The sequence below is a fragment of the Pogona vitticeps genome, chromosome 5 (assembly GCF_051106095.1).
Source record: "Pogona vitticeps strain Pit_001003342236 chromosome 5, PviZW2.1, whole genome shotgun sequence".
Taxonomy (NCBI): domain Eukaryota; kingdom Metazoa; phylum Chordata; class Lepidosauria; order Squamata; family Agamidae; genus Pogona; species Pogona vitticeps.
In genome coordinates this window covers 134,336,532-134,356,804 of record NC_135787.1, presented here as the reverse complement: position 1 = coordinate 134,356,804, position 20,273 = coordinate 134,336,532, and the positions used below count along the sequence as shown (strand labels likewise).

Genomic DNA, 20,273 nt, shown 5'->3' with positions numbered 1-20,273 from the left:
ATTAGTTTTGTTTTCGGTAAATAGTGTAGGTCAAAACACAGGGATATTGGTTGGCCCATTCCTCCACAAAAGTACCATACATGCATATGGGAACAGCTATAGCTGCTGCTTTCTTTTCATCTGCTGTCACTTTGTATGGCCAACTGCTTCTTGAATTGTGGGTGTTACCCTTGGATTTCACAACTAACAGAATCTGTGTTGAAATTAAAATTTTTAAAATGGAGAATAAATGTCAGAAACCTCTGCCTGACACGTTGAAATCTGCAGTTTTAGCCTGAAACCCCTCCCCCTTTTTAATGCATGTATTCATCCCCTTTCAAAATCAAGTGCTGATTCCTTGTTAATTTAAAGGAAAGGGCCTGAGAAATATTCCTGGAGGGCCCATCACATACACAGCATCCTGTGACCTTAATATGCTGAGCAGTGATTCTGTTCATCTTAGTGTCCAGCCCCATGTTTCTTTTCCTTAGTTATGGGGAAAGGGAGAGGATCTGAAAAAGCAAATAAAGGGTCCCTCTACATTACACAATATCCTGTGTGTTTAGAAGAATTCTCATTTTCTTCATTCCCTAAGCAACCTCTTGTCATATCCGGCAAGGAGAGTCTGTAGTCTTTCTTGTCTGCTGGAAAAGGACAGGCAATAGAAGGAAGAGGGGACACCCTTTGTCTCAATACTCTGACAGCCATGGACTGCTCTGCAGTCTGTCCCAAAGTGGTTTTTGAGTCTACCTTCAGAGAATTTTTCTTCTTCCTTGTGGTCTCTGTGAATGAACACTAATGGGTTTATCTGCGCCCGCACAGAGCAGCCTTGGAACATTCCAGAGCTTAAGCACATGGTGCCAAGATCTCTCACATGCTGCCCTTAACCCCACCTCCGGCACTGAGTGCCTCAGTTCCTTTCTTGCCACCACTGCAGCAGCACCTCGTTAGGAAATTTCCGTTTTTCCTTGTCAGAAAGATATATGCCTTACCTTTTGTGGACCTCCCAGGTTTCTGACTTAGACTCTCAACATTTCTTCTCGCTGTGAGTTTTGGAAAGAATAAAATTGTTTGTTGTTTGTGTTGGGGAGCCATAACTTTGTTTATGGCCATTCTAGGCCTCTTTAGGAGATGTGAGACCTGGCCAACAAGATAGCCCTTTCCGACGGGCACTCCTGCTGTTTGTTCTGTTTGGGGGAACAACACCAGCTGGCTCTTTGTGCGGTTTGTAAGAACTTTACTAAGCTGGCCCTTAAATTGAGGCTTCAGCGTATCCACTCCTTTTTGTGGGATAAGTCTTTATCTCCGTCTCAAGGAACCCCTATAAAATCTTCCCAAGCTGTGGGGCATTCTCAGTCTCAGGCTCTCGACCTCTTCCTAAGGCCTCAAAAGGACCTAAGATGATGCCCAAGCCCCATGATTCATCTTTGGGCTTGAGGTCAATGGCTACGGTATCAACACTGAAGCTTCCCTTGGTATCAGTTTCAAAGAGAGAGAAAAAGAAGACGCAGAAGCCTGCGCATATGGCACAGAAGACCATGCTGTTGCTGCTGACAGCTGATACATCCCAGCGGGAGTTGGTATGCCTTAGCATACTGTTGGGGAACAAGGAGTATGCCAGAGGCCTTGTCATCCCCACATGTGAGCTGCTCACCAAACTGGGGAACACCTCAATTAAGGTCATTCAAGCAGCACAGGCTAGCCCATGGTCTCCTCCGGGCTTGATCACTCGGCACGTTTTGATCTCACCACCAGAGTCAGAGACAGGATAGTGAAGATCCAGCTTATGCTGGAGTCTTTTCGCCAAGGGGCTATGGTATCGGCCCTTCAAGCTCAGCGCCTGTTGGGCCTCATGGCATCGACCACGGCTGTACCACCCGTTTGAAGATGAGGTCCCTTCAGTCTTGATACCTCTAGCTGTTCAACGTGGCATTTGATCTTCCATCCAAAATTCTGGGGGCCACTGTCAAACTGGCGTCCCAATTGATCTGTGGAATCGCTCGTCAAACCTCCCGGTGGGAAGATCCTTCGCCCCACTGGCCCCATTGGTGCAGCTAATCACGGGTGCCAGTCCGACTGGATGGGGAGCGCACTCGGGCTCCCTGGCTGTTCGCAGCCTGTGGTCTGCAGCCAAGATATGCCTGCACATCAATTGCGTCAAGCTGTTGGCGATTATCTAGGCCTTTTGGGTATTCAAATGTTTGCTGGTGGGCCGTGTAGTCCAGGTGGCTATGGACAATATGGCGGCTGTCTTTTATGTGAACAAGAAGGGGGGCGCTCATTCTGTTCCCTTGCTTTACCTGGCTGTTGATCTTTGGGATAGGTGTTATGTCCGCCACATTTATCCTGTGGCAGTTCATGTCGTCTCCTAAGGGAATGTCCTTGTGGACTTTCTCAGCAGGCTCCAGTCTTGCTCTCAAGAATGGTCACTTGATAACAGGGTTTTTCGTGGCCTCTGTCGTCATCGGGGCAGTCCGCTGGTAAATGTCTTTGCTTCTGTGGACAACAATAAATGCAATTGTTATTGCTCCTGGACAGGGATCAGTCATCACTCCTGGGGGGACACCTTCACGACCGGCTGGACCACTGGCCTGCTGTATATGTTTCCTCCAATTCCGCTCATACAAAAGACTATTGTCAAAATCTGCCAAGACAATGCGGACACCATCCTTATCACCCCGTGGTGGTCCCGTCAGCCATGGTTATCGGCCCTGTGCAAGAGAGCACAGAATATATCCGCCTTCCACTGTTTCCTCACCTGCTAACTCTGCATTGCAGCAAAATGTTTCATCCAGACCTGGATTCCCTTTACCTAGCAGCATGGAGGCTTCCCCCTCTATAGCTGATGTTCTAAGCCATGCACGTAAGCATTCCACGTTGATTTACTCCTGCAAATGGAAAGCCTTTTGTGTGTTCGCTTCTTGCCTGTACAGGTGACCTCTCTTGATGAGGTCCTTCAGTTTCTACTCCACCTGTTCTGACGTGGCCCTTCCCATTCCACTCTGAAAGTTTATAAGGGAGCTATAGTTGGCCATCAGCCACACTCCTCGGAGGCAGCGTCGTCTTCCGCCATCCCACTCTGAAACAGCCTACAGGTCCCCCACTCCAGAGTAGTCCCTTTAGCTTGTCCTTAATTGCCTTATGAAGCCTCCGTTTGAACCCTTGGCTGCAGCGTCTGAGTGGCTCCTCACCTTGAAGCGTGCCTTCCTTCTTGCCATCACTTCAGCATGTCGGGCAGGAGAGCTGGCTGCTCTTAGAGTGGACCCGCCTTTCCTTCAGTTCCACCTGGACAAGGTGACACTTTGTCCGGACCTCTCTTTTCTTCCCAAGGTGATGTCTTATTTTCATTTAAGCCAGCCTATTGTGCTCCCCACTTTTTCCCCACGCCTACCTCACGCCTTGAATGCTGTGGCCTCTTTGACAGCACTCTTGAGAGGCGTTGACCTCACTGACATCTGTAAAACAGCCACGTGGGCTACGTCATTGACCTTTCTTTCCCACTACTGCCTCAATGCCTGGGCCAAGGCTGAAACCTCAGTGGGTCACGCTGTTCTGGCCTCTGTGCTCTCGTGACATCCCTCCTCTGGGTAAGTCAGCTTGTTAGTCACCATTAGTGTGCATTCACAGAGACCACAAACAAGAAAAAGAGGTTATGAGAGAGTTGAGGCTTTGGTTCTTCAAGTGTTCATCTGTGAATTCACACTTCCCACCCATTCTCACGTGTGCCTTTTGCATGCTGGGCAGTGGTGGACTGTTCTACGGAACTGAGGCACTCGGTGCTGGAGGCGGGGTTAAGGGTAGCGTGTGGGAGGCCCTGGCACCATAATGTTCCGAGGCTGCTCTGCGCAGGCGCAGATTAACCCATTAGTGTGAATTCACAGATGACCACTTGAAGAACCAGAGTTATAAGTAAGGAACCCCTTTTTCCTTAGAGATACTAAAGCAGATTTTGTTTGTGTCAATTCCCTCTGAGAGGCAGAGAAATAGAGGAGAGTTGTTGTACCATAGTTATTTAGAGGTTAAATAAGGAATTAGGAAGAACTTGGAGAAATCACTGTTTGGACTACGGTTCCCAGAATCTTCCAGCATGCTGCCCAGGGAATTATGGGAGTTATATAAGTTATACAAGCTTCAGAATGTCAAATGAGAAGAGAATTTTTCAGTGGAACTCTGCCTGGAGCATAGCAATTTTAAAGCCAAAATTCCTCCTGAGTATTTCAGATTTCTTAAATTCAGAGGAAGATTTTCAAAGGACTTCATGGTAGGTTAGGAAGATATGTGTATATATGTTGGACGGAACATAGCTAATCTGTATTAGAAGGGGTAAGGGGCAAATCATTTTGCCAGCCTTTTACATTGGCAAATTTTCACAGCTTTCTTGCAAGAGAATATTAATATTATGCTTGGCAATAAGCCCAGAACTGTAGGTGAAGATATGGGCACTAGAAAGAGGAAATGATTTAATTTACATTGTTGGTGATCACTGGTCCTGAAACCTTCATTGCATCCAGAACACTGATCTTCTTGACTTTCAGTAATCTGTGTCTAATTTAACACAGTGTTCCGCTCCTAACAGCATATTTTAGGTAACACAAAGAAAGACTTATATTTTCATCTCATAATTCAAGTTGAAACCAAGAATTTAAACCTAATCAATAGCTAAAGTGCATTTTATTCTAAATCATTTATATAAAATGAGAGTGTCTAAGTCTTACTCGTTGTAAGAATGTCATACAATCATTTTTAAAGTTGCTTCACTCAACTACCAGTCAGATTACTGAGAGCAGGACTTGGCTAAATTCACTGATTCCTACACAGTTAACGCTACTTTGGCTACACTTATCCTGACTCCCCAAAAATACAACAGGGTCTTATATTAATTTTTGCTCCAAAAACGCATTAGGGCTTATTTTCAGTGGATGTTTTATTTATTTTTTCATGTACAACAATCTACATTTATTCAAATACAGTCATCTCATCTTCTGGTTGCTGCACAATGGTGGAGGGCGGGGTTTCACTTAACTATGGCTTATTTTGGGGGTAGGGCTTATATTATGACCATCGTGCAAAATCATACTAGGGCTTATTTTCAGGTTAGGTCTTATTTTAGAGGAAACAGGGTAGGTGTTTATTTTGTAATTTTAATAATATTATCCATAATTCACAAAGCAGGTAGGATTTCCTAGGCAATATTTGTTTTCTCCTCTCCATACCTTGTTCATTTTGAGTACTCTTTAACACATGAGAGAGTTGAGGCTGAGATATGATGCCTTGGCCAAAGTCATGCAACCAGTCTTTGAGAATGAACAAAATACTCCTGTATTCATCCTTTGAATTACATTCTTGTAAAATAGACATGTTCGCCTTAACAGGACCCTCATGGGGTAGTGGTTAAACTTCTGTACTGCAGCCAAAACTGTGTTCACAACCTGGGGTTGTATATCAAGGTTGACTCAGCCTTCTATCCTTCCAATATCAGTAAAATGAGTACCCAGCTCGTTGGGGGGGGGGGGGGACGATGTGTAGCCTGCATAATTAATTTGTGAACTGCCCAGAGAGTGCTTTAAGTGCTATGGAGCGGTACATAAGCAACACATTTTGCTTTTTTTGCTTTGCTTTTTTGCTTAAATGAAAGTTCTTTGGTTGATTAGTCTTGTAAATTGTACCGTTAGTGTTATTTGATTAAGAACAGCTGGAGAGTAATGAAAGCCTGCAACATAGTGTTGCAGTGTGTTCCCACTAGCTTAGAGAAATCTCACCGTTCAAGACTATTACTGTGTTTGTTTCGATGTGCATCTTTATACACATCCTCAGATAACTTACCTTTATTGAGGAATTAGCCAATATAGAATGTCCCCAACTTTGACAACCACATGTGGGGGATTCCTTTTTTTTAAATGACTTGCCCAATGTTCTTGGTCACCTTTAATTTAACTGGAGAATTATCTTAATCCTGTACTTCAGTGACCATCACCTATTATACTTTTCCACTTGTAGTGGAAATAAAATGCATCAGTTTATCCAGATTCTTGCCAAGGAACAAAGGCATATATGCACATTTAACACTCAAAGTTTAATTTGGGAGTTGATTTCTGTAGACTGAAGTGAAAAGCATGTGTTGGAGGTCTGGTTCAAGTTCATACAGAGTGTAAAGTTTTTACAAAGTTTTAAACTTAAGCAACTTGCTTTCTCTGAACCTCTTCATAGGACAACAGTATTTGTAGGTGTGTGTACCATGAGCAAAATCCAAAAAAACAGTTGGGAGACACATTTATTGGAGCCTTAACATAGTTTTTTTTTTAAATTACAAGTTTTGGGTCTACTGGAACTCTTTTGGGCATTGTAGAATTTGAAATTGGTTGGAGAAAGAAACAGAAGAATACATAAATGTTCACAGCTAGATTTTGAAATTCCAGAGTCTCATACATTTTAGATAAAGGTAGCCTTTGGCTTGTCTGACATGGAGGTTGCCATGCTTTTGGGCACTTCTGCTTCCAGTGAGCATAGGAGCAGTGTGTTGGTGATCTGTACAACTGGACAGAACCATTGATTATGTGTCCCATGTGGTGAAGCTGGGTATTAAAATCTCAAACTGATTTTTCAGGGTTTTTTGTACTTCTTCATACTTCAGTTTAACTAGCTTCTGCAGCTAAAAAGTTAATCCTTTCATCATAATCAGTCTTCTGGTGAGGATGACATCATTACCATTGTTGTGGCTGCACAACAATATATGGACCAATGTAAGTTACATTGTGGTAACATAGTGTAAATTTAAACAGCAGTTTAAAATCAATGTAAACTGCTGTTTAAATTTACACTATATAAATTTAGTATGTATGTTACATATATGTATCATTTAATTAAAATTTAGAATTTATTTACAAATACCTTTCTGTGCAGCTCTTTTTCAGCAGCTTTCCTGTCTCTGAAATTAAACTATAAACTTTTAACCATGCTCCATTCTTCTCAAACTATAGTGCTCTGCTGCTTTACATGGAGTATAAGCTGCACTGAATAGCAGAACTTCTACCTAAACCTGGTAAGAGTCAGGGTGTAAAATACATTGAACAATCTGCTTAACAGAAGCTTTCCTACCTGCTTTAATTATGTGAATGCATTTTTAATACCAGGCTAAATGATCTTTCAAAGAACTGCTAACAATTTTAAAACTTATTCTTCTAAAGTTAAACTCCTTGTCTTCTCTACAGACAAATGCTTTTCTACATTCACTCTGCTTTTACTGTTTTAAAAATTAATACACATACACACATATATTTATCTATGGAATGACTTGCTAGGTTTCTGCATTTTCAGGCCTCCATACTTCAGATAATTAGTAGCATAAGCAAACGTCAAGGATTGGTTTGAAGCTCATATTATTAGCTTATTTACCACGCCAGAGCAAAAAGCCCCATGTGGCTTTTTGTAGACAGTTGTTCCCAAGTCATTGTCAAGATTTTCACTTGTCAAGGTCTTGGGGTGTCATGTTTCCCTGTGAGGTCATTTCTGGGTTCTTTATTAGAACAGAGCAAAGATAAAATTATCCCCTTCTCCACTTTAAGTAAGACGGCTGTCATGATCATCATGTGGCCCCTGCTTGTTTCACCAAACTAAGATCTCATGCTACGTGCCCCTCAGCTGCCACCAGTTGATTACATCAACGTTACCTATTAATAATCGACATCTGGGCCATATGCCATTTTAAAAGAACCAAATAGAAATTATTTATTGTTACAGATGTAGATACTTGAAGCAATGTTGTTAACTCTTAACAAACATCCTCCTTCATCCACTCTTAACCATCACTTTCCCACCCAGACTCCAAAACTTTCAATCTCTTCAACTCTAATTCCCTATCTGTCTGTCTCTGTCTCTTATATCTCATGACTCCGCCTGTCCAGCACTCACATTGGTCTATGTAGATGGCATTGAATATTCATGACCTGGGTGGATGCCACAACGGCAGATGTTAATTGCACAAATGTGAAGGGTAAACCTGCCCTGCTACACTCTACATTGAGTTGGTTTCAGGGAAGAAGCTAGGGCACATATTTCTTTCCATTATCCTCCCCATGTTCTGGGCCTGGCATATATGATAATGTATTTGGTTACATGAAGACTGACAATATGATTTTGAGGACCTGAAGTCAGATCCCTGATCTGGCTTTCACTATTTTGTGTTATGGTGGAATTGTTTTGGAGTGTATAGTGTCTCTAAGATTGTGCTTGCTGCATGCTTTAATTATTTCCCCATTGACTAGTGATCAGATAATGTTGGTTAGGGACATCTTTCAGCTCTCCAATTCTCTAGTGTTGGTGTACTCAAATGTGTGTTGCATATATTTGAATATGTAGTACATGGAACATTACTAAATATGGAATACTGATGCATTTCTGTATGGAACATTATTATATTTCAGATGCACATTATACCTTTTTGTAGGATTTCTTCTGCTGTCTCATTATTTAGCTGTTATGAAAAGTTCTAAATTTGGTGGCAGGGAAAATTAATGTCTCTGGTTAAGGAGCTTTACAGTTTTTGGGTAGCTTAGCACACAGAATAAAGAAATAATATTCTATTGTATATTACTTGAAAATTGTGCAGGATTTTGTAAACAAAAATAAATTAGGCATTGCAGTACCTCTTGTAGAGTGATACTAAGAGTGCAAATCATTAGTAGTTCAGTATCTGAAGAATAAAATCTTCTTTACAGTGTTAGCTCAGCTGCCTATTCTGCCCTGTATGCAATTTACATAGTGCATATTCATTTGCATTAATTTTGTCCTGATGTTATTGACTTATAGAAACTCAAGGTTGGTTTCTGTGTTATAACTGCCACAAGGGAAGGCACTGTAGATCTATCAGTATGACAGCTTTTTTAATATGGTTAAGTTGCTAGTGTGAAATGGTGCATCATATGAATTGGGCACTTTGCATTGTACAGAAAATAAGGGCTTATAGTGGCCTGGTTGTGGTGGTGGGAGAGGAACCCTAATGCATGTGGTCACTAATACATAGACCAATTTGCAGCAACCTTCATGTGGTGTGTGTAATCACTCTGAAATATCAAAACTAAACCTAAAATTGACCAAAGTTATAGCTTTTATTCATCTTTTTCTGAATTTTCTTCTTTTTCATCATCATTATCGTTATAGATTTACAGAGTTGGAAGGGATCCTGTGGGTCATTGAGTTCAGCCCTTGTCAGTGTAGCACAGTGGGGAATTGAACTCCCAACCTCTGGCTCTGCAACCTGATACCTAAACCACTGATACCTAAACCTGCCCACAGTTTTCTGTTCACTAATAAAATAAACACTGATAAAATTATAATTATATGCAATCAAATCAACTTTTACTTATGGTGGCCCTCTCCTGAGTCTGACTTTAGGGGTTCTTTATCATTTCCTCCTTCTGGTAGTGTTTTGGGAGTGTGCACTTTGCCCAAGTTTGCAGAGTGTCAGGGCATGTAACCTCATCAACCATAAATACAACTAGGGGGACATTTGCTGGCTTCTGTCCGGCACTGCATTGTTTTAATAAACATGAAGAGAGGTTGGTTCCCAAGTATCCTTAGTTTCCTTATACCAGACAACAGTGATGTGAAATAGAAAGGTATCATATTTTAACAGAAACTTTGATTTAGAGACGCAAGAAGTTCTTAATCTAGTTTTAGTTTCATTTGTCTGAATCTCTCTTCCATTTCAGCCCCATTCTTTCTTTATAATAGTTTCTGAATTGCCTTTTTTTCCTGGACTGGAAATTTGTATACATTTTCTTTTCACATTTTCTCTAATGCACAAATTTATTTATGCATGTTTCCAGATTTTTTGTATATTTCCCCCTCAGAGACTAAAGCTTGGTTGTGGAGATTTCTGATTAGATAGACATGATATGTCTATAACTATTAACATTTTAAAAATGAAAGAACAGTTTTGAAACAGACTGTAATTCTTAAAATATGCAGATTTCTGAGGCAAGGTGTGTTTTGTCTCATGGTGAGTTTTTCAAGTTGCAAAATAGGTACTTTTGGCAGGAATCTGGAAGTAATCAAAATATGTTTCTTTCTGAGCTTTGATTACTGAGTTTGGTACTGTAATAGCTAAGCCATAATATAGGGCAAAATTGTGTATTTTCTCAGAAAAGAATAAAACCTGCATATACAAAGTATATTTTAAGAATTTCAGATTATGACATAATTTGATATTTTATATATCTACTGTCTATAGATTTTCTTTACAGAAGCGAAAGTACACTATCTGAGCCAGCTGGCAGACAGGCAGGATGGCTAGCAGGCCGCAGTTTCGGATGGAGGATGCAAGAGGCGCTGTCTTGGGAGTGTACTTTCGCTTCTGTAAAGAAAATCTATAGACTCACCATGAGACAAAACACACCTTGCCTCAGAAATCTGCATATTTTAAGGATGCACTGCCGGCCCTTTTCCCCGAGCGCCTGAGCTGCCGCCAAGCGATGCCTGAGAGCGGAGCTCGCTCTCAGCCTGTCCTCAAAGAGCACCTCCAACAGCGCCACCAACAGTAGCTGCCGCCGCCGCCACCAGGGAAGAGGCTCTCTGGCTCGCTTTCTCTCTTGGCACTTCCAACACCAGCCCGGCCAGCGGCCGCCTGAGCACCCAGCGGTGCTTCCTCCTCCTCTTCTTTGTCCTGCTTCAGCTGCCTCCGCTCTGGAGGCTGCCTGGGCTCACCTCTCAAAGTTTGCTCGTCTGTCATGGTGGGGGTAGCTGCTGCTGCTGAGTGCGCCTTTTTTTGAGGGGACCCTCAGAGGAAAGTTGCTGGACCTCCGTGTGTGTTTTTGTGTGTGCACATGCACCCGCGCGCACCTGTGGCCCCCCCGCTCCATTCTGTTCAATTTCCTCCTCCTCGGAGCCCCAGCCGGGCTAAGGAAACTCCTGGGCAGCTTCCTCGGGCTCTTGCTCTTGCTTGGCGGAAAATCTGATGCAGCCCAGCCTCACCCAGCCAAAAATTGAGTTTGAGACCCCTGATCTAGATTCACAGTCCAGATCATCTGGTGCTATTACTCTCGGCCTCACTGAGGGGGTGAAATATCCAGCCCACATGTGGCTCCCAAACTCTTCCGCCCGGTGTAGATCTTGGGTTGGGGCGAAATGGACTGACACCATGGGGTTTCCCATCTCTCTCCATACATCGGTTGTGTTCCCTCCATTGGGTCTCTTTCTGTATCCAAGTTTTATATTTCTTTCTCCCCCCCTCTAGTCTCGCCCCAGTATGGTGGTTTTCTATATATCCGCCTCTTCCACTCTTTCTTGGTGTAGTCTCTCAGCACCTTAAATTCCACCCATTCTCCTGTCCAGGGGTCTTCCTCTAACAAATCCACTAGATCTTCCTTTTCCTCCACCTTCTCCCTCCAACATGCTTTTCCTCCCCTAAATCTACCAACTGCCCCCCTCCTTTCCTGTTTCCTCTTGCTCCTCTTTTCCCTCCAAAATAGTTCCCTCTCTCGCTTCTGTCTCTAAATTCAGTTCCTGTAAATCTTTCATTAGGTCTGTCAGTTGTCCCTTGTTGTTTCCTCTTTAAGAGATGGATGGTATACCCTCCTCACCACCTCTCAGGTTGTTCTCAGTCTCTGTCACACACACCAGAAAGTCTACTGTTAATGACTGTTAATAACTCATGACAATGGGTGGAGAAGGACTGCAGAAGTGGGATTTTAACTCCCCCCCCCACCATCCTTTGTCCATCTAAGGAGCCTATTCAGACCAGGGGGAGAGTGAAACCAACATGGAAGATATATCAGGGGCTCCTACCAACTTTCCTCAGACTGAGGAAGCTACTTGGATGAGTAGTGAAATGTTTCAACCTAATAAGAAAGAAGTTCAGTTGGCATGACTAAACTTCCAGATACACTAACTGAACTGGAATTAAATGCAGTACTTTAAAATGATAGGTTAATATCATTTGATATTAAGTTGGTATTTGATACAAGTTTGTATAATGTTTTGGAATGCTCTCTCCAATTTCATGCTGGTTGTTCTCTAGTACCAATGGATGTTTAAATATCTTTCAACTGCAATGTATCTGCTCAAAGTAGCACACTGTAACTTCTGGATGTCTTGTATAGTATCATTTATAATGGTTGTCTGTTGATGTTTGGCCCCATCCCAAGATGACGGAAGTGTTCGTTGTTGGAAAAAGTACTTATCACTGTCAGAATAGTAACTAATTTGATAAATAGGTAGTATAAATTGAACCCACAGAAACTGAAATCACATTTCTTTATAACTACCACCAATAGTTGCAAAATTCTTAATTTTGAAAGATTTGTGTTGTCTTCCTATTTTTATTTTTTATTTATTTTACTTATATCCCGTTTTCTCCAAGAACTGCAATGCAAGGCAGATTGCAACAGGATTAAAATGTATAGAAATAAAAGCTGGTCCAGATGGAAGCAGACTAATGTACTAATGTTAAATCACTGTAAACAAGTTGTAATTGAATGAAAAGGTCATTTAAAAACATATCAGTGAAAATGTACGTTTGACCCTGTATATATGAGGGGAAAGTGCATACTTCTAAAAACATCTTAAATCCACTTTACTATTTCATGTGTTTGTGTTATTTTAAAAGTTTATTTTGGTGTGTTCTCTTATACAATTGTACCATATTGTTTGAGGTTCTGCTTTTGCTGAGATACAGGCAGCATTTATACAGGGAAATGAAAACTTGGATTTTGATTGATACTTTTCCATATTAACCAGACATATCATGAGATATGAAAGATGATGGCATTAGAAATGCTGAGGATGTGATGTGCATTTGCAGAACACATCTCTGCTCTGTAGTTTGTTTATTTTATTAACACCAATAATATTACACTACTTATTAGCAGTGACCACTCATAAAGCAATGTAGGTCTTTCTGAACTTAGTTTCATGGGAAAAATGTGCAAAGGGCTTCTTGTTTATTTCATTGTTCTATTTTTGATGTTTGATGTTTGATGTTGTGAGCCGCCCTGAGTAAACATTTGTCTGGAAGGGCGGGATATAAATCCAATAATAAATAAATAAAATAAAAATATTTGTGTTACCATTCCTCTGTTTGTGTTAAGTGAAATAAACTTAGCTTTCTTCTACCCTGTTTTTATTATACTTTGCCTCACTTGCTTCTGAACTGACAATTTTGGCTTACGTTCAGATTGTCATTGCAAAATATAGTTATGCCGGTATAATACACAGTGGCTGTATTATATGTAAACAAAACTATGGATTAATGCTGTGCAGATGAGGCTGCCTGCGCTTAAATGCTGAGCTCATATGCCGCCCCTTACTTCCTATCACGTTTAGGCTTTCTTTTGAAGAATCTTGTGTTATTGTTATATTTCAAGCAGGAGATTCTATTAATTTTATTTTAAAGTGGTCAGTCAAACTGTCTTTTGAACTCATCATTTAAATGGGATAAGTTTAGTGATTGATCAGTTTTTCCTTTAGATCAGGATCCTAAGCTCAAATGGAATGCTGAGTTTATTTTAAAGTGATTTTGGCAGAAATCTTTCTGGCTATATTGGAGGAGGAGATAGCAGGGAAGCTTTGCTGAGTTTTTTTCTACATAGAACTAAATCATAGTTACAAAATATGACTTACGTTCACACTTAGAAATTAATGGTTTCAAAAAGGTAACAGTAATATGCTGGTTAAAACAAGAAGCCCTTTGTGCAGTAAACCAGGCCCGCACATAATTTCATTTTGCTCTAGTCATTTCCTGTGACTGTCTTTTAGACTTTGTTTTCTGGTATGGAATTTGTTGTGCTTTAAATTTGCTCTCTTAACTCGGTGTTGATTTTTTTCCTCTCTGGAGGTTACTCTTACTGTAGCCTAGACCAGTGGTTCTTAACCTTGGGTAACCCAGGTGTTCTTGGACTGCAATTCCCAGAAGTCTTCGCCACCAGCTATGCTGGCTGGGGCTTCTGGGATCTGCAGTCTAAGAACACCTGGGTTACCCAAGGTTAAGAACCACTGGCCTAGATCTTATAAAGAATTAATTTTACATGTCTGCTATGCATTATATCATGCTTTACAATATAATGAGAGGGATTTATTTGTCTATTTTAATTTTCAAGAAGTAAAATAAACATGGGTTGCATTGGAAATGTTATAAGGAAAGTAAAAAATTGCTACTCAAAAAGAAGTATAAGTTAAAATCCCTATTGGACTCAGTTGCTGAAATCCAGTAGTAAGTTGCAACCAGAGTAGGTCCATTGAGTCAGTGGAACTTACACAGCTGACTCATCAACTCCTCACTGATTCAGTAGGCCTACTCCAGTGGGACTTGTATTTGAGTGAAAATGGAAGCATCAGGCTGCAGATATGGAGTGTTATAACTCAGTTACTGGTTACTATAATGTTTGATGTGTTAAAAACTGTGATGGGGTTACATGAAAGAAGGGATACTAGATGGGCACTAAGTATGCATTTAAAACTAGACAGTACCATTGTTGGCTTCAAGATTAACATATGATGAAGGTTCAGATAGAAAAAGATATTGGAGAGTATCCTCACAGTACGGGAATGGAAACTTTTGCTTCCTCATAATGTTTGTTTTAAAGTTCTTCTCACGTGCAATATTCTTCATGGAATGGAAAAAAAGTCTAACTTGCAGATGGATCCGTACTTAAGTCAAATTAAGAAGTAAAGACTTGCATTTTTGAGCCTTTGGGAACTGGACTCTGCAGGAGTTTTTTTGGGGGGGGGGAGGTGACATTTATCTCTACTTTCTTTAATGTAATATAAATAGTGTTATGTGGGTAACTTGACTCTTTTTAGGGTGCTAAATAGAGATGGGTTCAAACTGCTGGTTTGGCAGTTCATTTAGGAGCCGAACGTTTGGCTCTTCAAAGCCCTGCCTCCTCTGACAAGCAAGCACTCACTCAGAGGCAGCACCTGGAGGAGGGCGGCAGTGAAGCCATGCTGCTGTCTCCGAGTTGGCACCTACTGGAGGGGATCGGGCTTTGAAGCACTAAACCTGTTCGACCACTAAACAAACGAGGATAAACCACCAAACCTGTGGTTTGTGCCCATCTCTAATGTTAATTAAGAAATGTGTCTGTTTTGAGAATGGCTGCGAATAAAGGAGTGGTCTGGTTTGTGTGGAAGCAGGTATCTACCCCGTTTCCCCGAAAATAAGACAGGGTCTTATATTAATTTTTGCTCCAAAAATGCATTAGGGCTTATTTTCAAGGGGATGTTTTTTTTTTTCATTTACAACAATCTACATTTATTCAAATATAGCCATGTCATCTTCTGGTTGCTGCACAATGGTGGAGGGGCGGGGTTTCACTTAACTAGGGCTTATTTTTGGAGTAGGGCTTATATTACGAGCATCCTGAAAAATCCTACTAGGGCTTATTTTCAGGTTAGGTCTTATTTTCGGGGAAACAGGGTATGTATATATAAGGAAAAGAAAGGATGAAATATTTTTGTACATCCACAGTTACCATGAGAATAATGTCATTAGTAGTGGTAAATCGATGCCTATTAAAGGTTTATTTTGGTGATTTTAGACTGCATGCAACTTTGTTTTATTATTTGTGAATAATCCTTTAATCAATGGTGATTTGCTGCTGTGAATGATATCATTGCCATTGCACATGCATAGCTGGACAACAGGATTTCAGGCACTGTGTTTAAATTATGAAGAATAGTAGTAAGATCTTGCAGTTACATACTGAAAAACCTGGCAACTGAAAATGTTATTTATATTTATATTTAATCAGTTTACTGAACCTTTGTGTTTTTAAAACAAATCTCTTTGGTTTGTAAACCCTCTTATTATGTGATAACTAACAGTTGAAAGATATTATATTACACAATTATATAGTGTTGTTCGGTACTGTGACACATGGTTTATGTAATGTCACCTAAGTAAACAAAGCTATTTTCTATTCTTTTTTTAAAAAGAGCAATATGAAGTCAGCCCTTAGCTGAGGCAGGTTATAGCAGCTATAAAAGGGGAACACTGGCTGTTTTCCTAGTTTGGTGATAGAGATAACCCAAGAGGAGGAGTCCCTGCTTTGTGCAGCAGTTTGGAGGCAGTTGTTATTTGGTGCCTGCACATGGAAGCAGTAAAGGTGTGTGAACATGCCATTCCAACTTTCCTAAAACTCTGTAGCATTATGTCTTCACTAAACAAAAGACTAGCAAGGAGGTCTTAAAATTCCTGCCAAGGGAGAATTTTTCTAATTTTACCATATGCCATCTATTGGCCATCTTTATTTCATCTATGTTATAAAATATGAATTCAACTTAAATTTGTATTCAGTTGCATTATTAATGCCATACCTTTTGTGTGTGTGTCTTTTCCTTTAAACTTTGTGGTAATATGTCTGAATGGGGGCAAAGTATTTGACATAAAAATGTAAGAAAAGTAGGTTAGAAGGATATGACCTTTGGTAATGCAATGAATGTTGATAGTACTGGCTGCAAGAGAAACTAGATATATATGTATACAAAACATGAAGAGTCTCAGGTGATTTAGTTGCATATGCGGCTACTTTAGCAGTTTGTGAGTGGCGTAAGTCTTAAGACAGATGAAGTATTCCAGGAAGTTGGAGCATAGTAAATATTTAAGATGACTTAAAAGGTTGTTCACTATCCAGTGTTTGTGCGGGATTAAGTGCTTATATTGCCTAAGGATATTTTTTTGTTTTCTCTTCAAAAGAACTACTAAATGCAAAAATTGTGCTATTGGAACATTTGGTTGGCACACTTTCACAGTTCTAAAACATTATGCTGTAATCATATGTTATCCAACATTTATTTCTCAGCGTTACATTTGCAATACAACTGCCCATCTGTGTTCCTCATGTATTGCTGAGCTGTTTCAGGAATAAAGTAGATTGCTTGCTTGTGGATGTATGTATGTGGGAAGAAAGAAATGGAAGCCAGTGAAACTGACATATTTCTGTTAGTCTTGTGTGGAATAAGTTGTTCTTAATGTGCAATGGTACAGTACTTCATAAGAGGTACCACATGACAACTGCATCCTCCTGAATAAACCATTTTTTACTTTGAATACCATGTAGCACTTAGCATTTTAGGTAGTTGATAACAAAAATAATATGCAGATTTTTTTAAAAAATGCTCTGATGATACATTTGATAGCTTGTTTGATACTCCGATTTATTCTTAGTAAACAAGCTATTACCCCACTGCTAAATACTACATGGACTTTCTTACCAGCCTACAAAGATCTCTTATTTTGATGCTATGGATAAATATTTGCCATGTTATTTCTCTGTCATGTCTGAGGAAGCAGATTTTATCCATGAAAACTCACATTAAAATGTAACAGTTTTTAAGATGCCACAAAGTTTTTCCTTTTTAATTTAATTTCCTTTCATTTTTCTTTTGTTTTTGCCTGTAAAGTCTTAAGTGGCGATCAAAAGCATATCCAATACTCTGTGGATAGATGAATGTGACCTGGTCCTCTTCTGGTAATGACAGCCATAAGGGCTTTATAAATTGAAATGACAGAATTGTGAAACAGTGTTGTTCCAAGTGCGTGCAGTAAAAGTAGATAGGAAGTGTAGTGAAACCAAGAATATAATACAGTGGTGCCTCACACAACGGGCGCCTCGTAAAGCGATGAATCCGCTCTACGAGGCCGGTTTTGCGATCGGAAATGCGACCCGCTTTGCGACCCGCCGATCAGCTGGTCGGCGGGTCCAAAATGACCGCCGGAACAGCCGAAATGGCCGCGCACAGCGTTTTCGCGCCCTCGGTAAACAAGGGGAGGGCGCGAAAATGCTGTGCGCGGCCATTTTGGCTGTTCCGGCGGCCATTTTGGACCCGCCGACCAGCTGATCCGCGGTCTCGCTGCGGCCGAAATGGCCGCGTGCAGCGTTTTCACGCCCTCCCCTCGCTTACCGAGGGCGCGAAAATGGCTGCCGGACCCGGAAAAGCATCGCTGTACAGTGAGTTTTTTACCATTTGGAACGCATTAAACGCTGTTTAATGCGTTCCAATGGCTTTTTTTGATCCGTACAGCGATGCTTTCACACAGCGAGGGTTAATCCAGAACGGATTAACCTCGCTGTGCGAGGCACCACTTTACTGGATATAATCAACCTAGGTTGCATGTTCTCCTAAGCAGAGAAGCAATGACTCAGTGCTGGAGCACATGCTTTGCATGGAGGAAGTTCCATCAATCCTTGGCAGGATGGATTTACTGTACTCATTTAGCATAGTAGGTCCTTGTCACCCGACATACTGTTCACTATTGTAGCAGCTACGAATTTCCTCATAATGTGGAATGATTTGAATCTTAGAACTATGGATTGGTCTGCTTTCCTTGTTCGACTGTATTTGTCTATCAAATGACCAAGAGACTGGTTAATTGTTTTATGAATCCCAAAGCTAGGAAAGAAAGTTAAATATTTTGAAGTGCATATTGGTATGGATTTGCAGTTAAGAATGCAGAGAATGTAGAACAAGATGACAACACAGATGCCAGGTCATGTAGAAAGATTGTTTTAAGAACCTAATTTTTATGCAGATCAGTGAAGATCGGCTTTTTGACTCTGGTGGGTATAATTCCAGTGTTAACTAAATGTGTGTACTGAAAGGTGTATAGCAGTGACATAGGTTGGGATGCTTGCCCGCTATTTAAAAGTTGACAAAAATGGGTCATTAAAGCTAACCATGACAGTGCATGTATTGATTACGAAACATAGGAAGATGTTGGTGGATCACTACTGACAATAACAGTTTTTAGAAAGTACAATTTCAAATATTTTTTTTAAACTGAGGGTGAGGGCATGACAGAAAAACAAAGAAAAACCACCTTTGTTTCTGTTGTATCTTCTTCTCATCCCCCTTGTTCAAAATACAAACAGTAATACATTGCTACATGTTATAGAACTAGGATGGTAGGAAAAATCATAAAAAAATTCACCATGACCAGAAAAAGTGCATAAAATGTAATAGGTAAAAATGAATTCGCTAGAATCCTTTTGAGTTTGTGCAGAATATACTGTTAATTGCACAATCAGTATTCAAAGTGAAATTGTTGGCGGTTGGAGCAAGTTTTTATCTGTTTGGGAGAAAAGTTTGTAATTGGATTGCTTTCTCAGGAAAGTCCTGTCTTAGCCTTTTCTTTGTTGTATACTTACGACACAGTGGATATCCATGGGATCAAAACATGTTGATTAACCTGGGTATCGGGGCCCTAATTGCTAGTGATAACACACAGTTAGGTCTGGAAATCATTGGACACTGACACAAATTTCATAATTCTGGTTCTGTACGTCACCACAATGGATTTGAAATGAAACAACTAAGATTCAATTGAAATGCAGACTTTCATCTTTAATTGAAGGGGCTCAACAAAAATATTATATGACATATTTAGGAATTGCAACTATTTTCATACATAGTCCCCTTATTTCAGAAGCTCAAATGTAATTGGACAAATTAATACAATCACAAATAAAATACTTTGTCAAGAATTCTTTGCAGGCAATGACTGCTTGAAATCTGGAACGCATGGACATTACCAAATGCTGTGTTTCCTCCTTTGTGATGCATTGCCAGGCCTTTACTCAGCTATCCTCATCTGTCCAAAGAATACTGTTCCAGAACTGGGCTGGCTTTTAATTTTTTTTATTTTTTATTTTTTTGCAAAGTCTAATCTGACCTTTCTGTTTCTTGAGGCTTATGAATGGTTTGCACCTTGTGGTGAATGCTCTGTATTTGCTCTCATGAACTCTTCTCTTTATGTTGGGCTTGGATAATAATATGTCCACCTTCTGGAGAGTGTTTTTCACTTGGCTGGATGTTGTGAAGAGGTTTTTCTTTACCATGGCAAGGATCCTACGATCCTCCACCACTGTTGTCTCCTGTAGATGGTCAGTCCTTTTTGTGTTGCAGAGCTCACCAGTTCACTCTTTTTTCCTCAGAATGTACCAGACTGTTGATTTGGCCACTCCTAATGTTCCTGCTATTTCTCTGATGGATTTCCCTTTTTTTCTTCCCCCCCCCCAGCCTAAGAATGTTCTGTTTCACTTGCATTGAGCGCTCCTTTGAATGCATGTTGTGGGTTCACAGCAGTACCTTCCAAATGCGAATGCCACACCTAGAATCAACTTCAGAACTTTTACCTGCTTAATTAATGGTGAAATAATGAAGGAATAGGCCATGAAACAGTTTTTGAGTTAATTGTCCAATTACTTTTGGGCCCTTGGGGAAAAAAAGAGGACTACATATTAAAGAGCTGTAATTCCTAAATCCTTCCTCCAATTTGGATGTGATTAAGTGCTTTTTATTTC

At 40.4% G+C, this 20,273-nt stretch overlaps 1 protein-coding gene across 3 annotated transcripts in view; it reads left to right on the top strand.

The window, feature by feature from the left end:
- Window positions 1-20,273, top strand: part of FOXP2 (forkhead box P2) — a 576,890-nt gene that overhangs the window by 86,670 nt on the left and 469,947 nt on the right. The gene's annotated exons all lie outside the window — the stretch shown is intronic.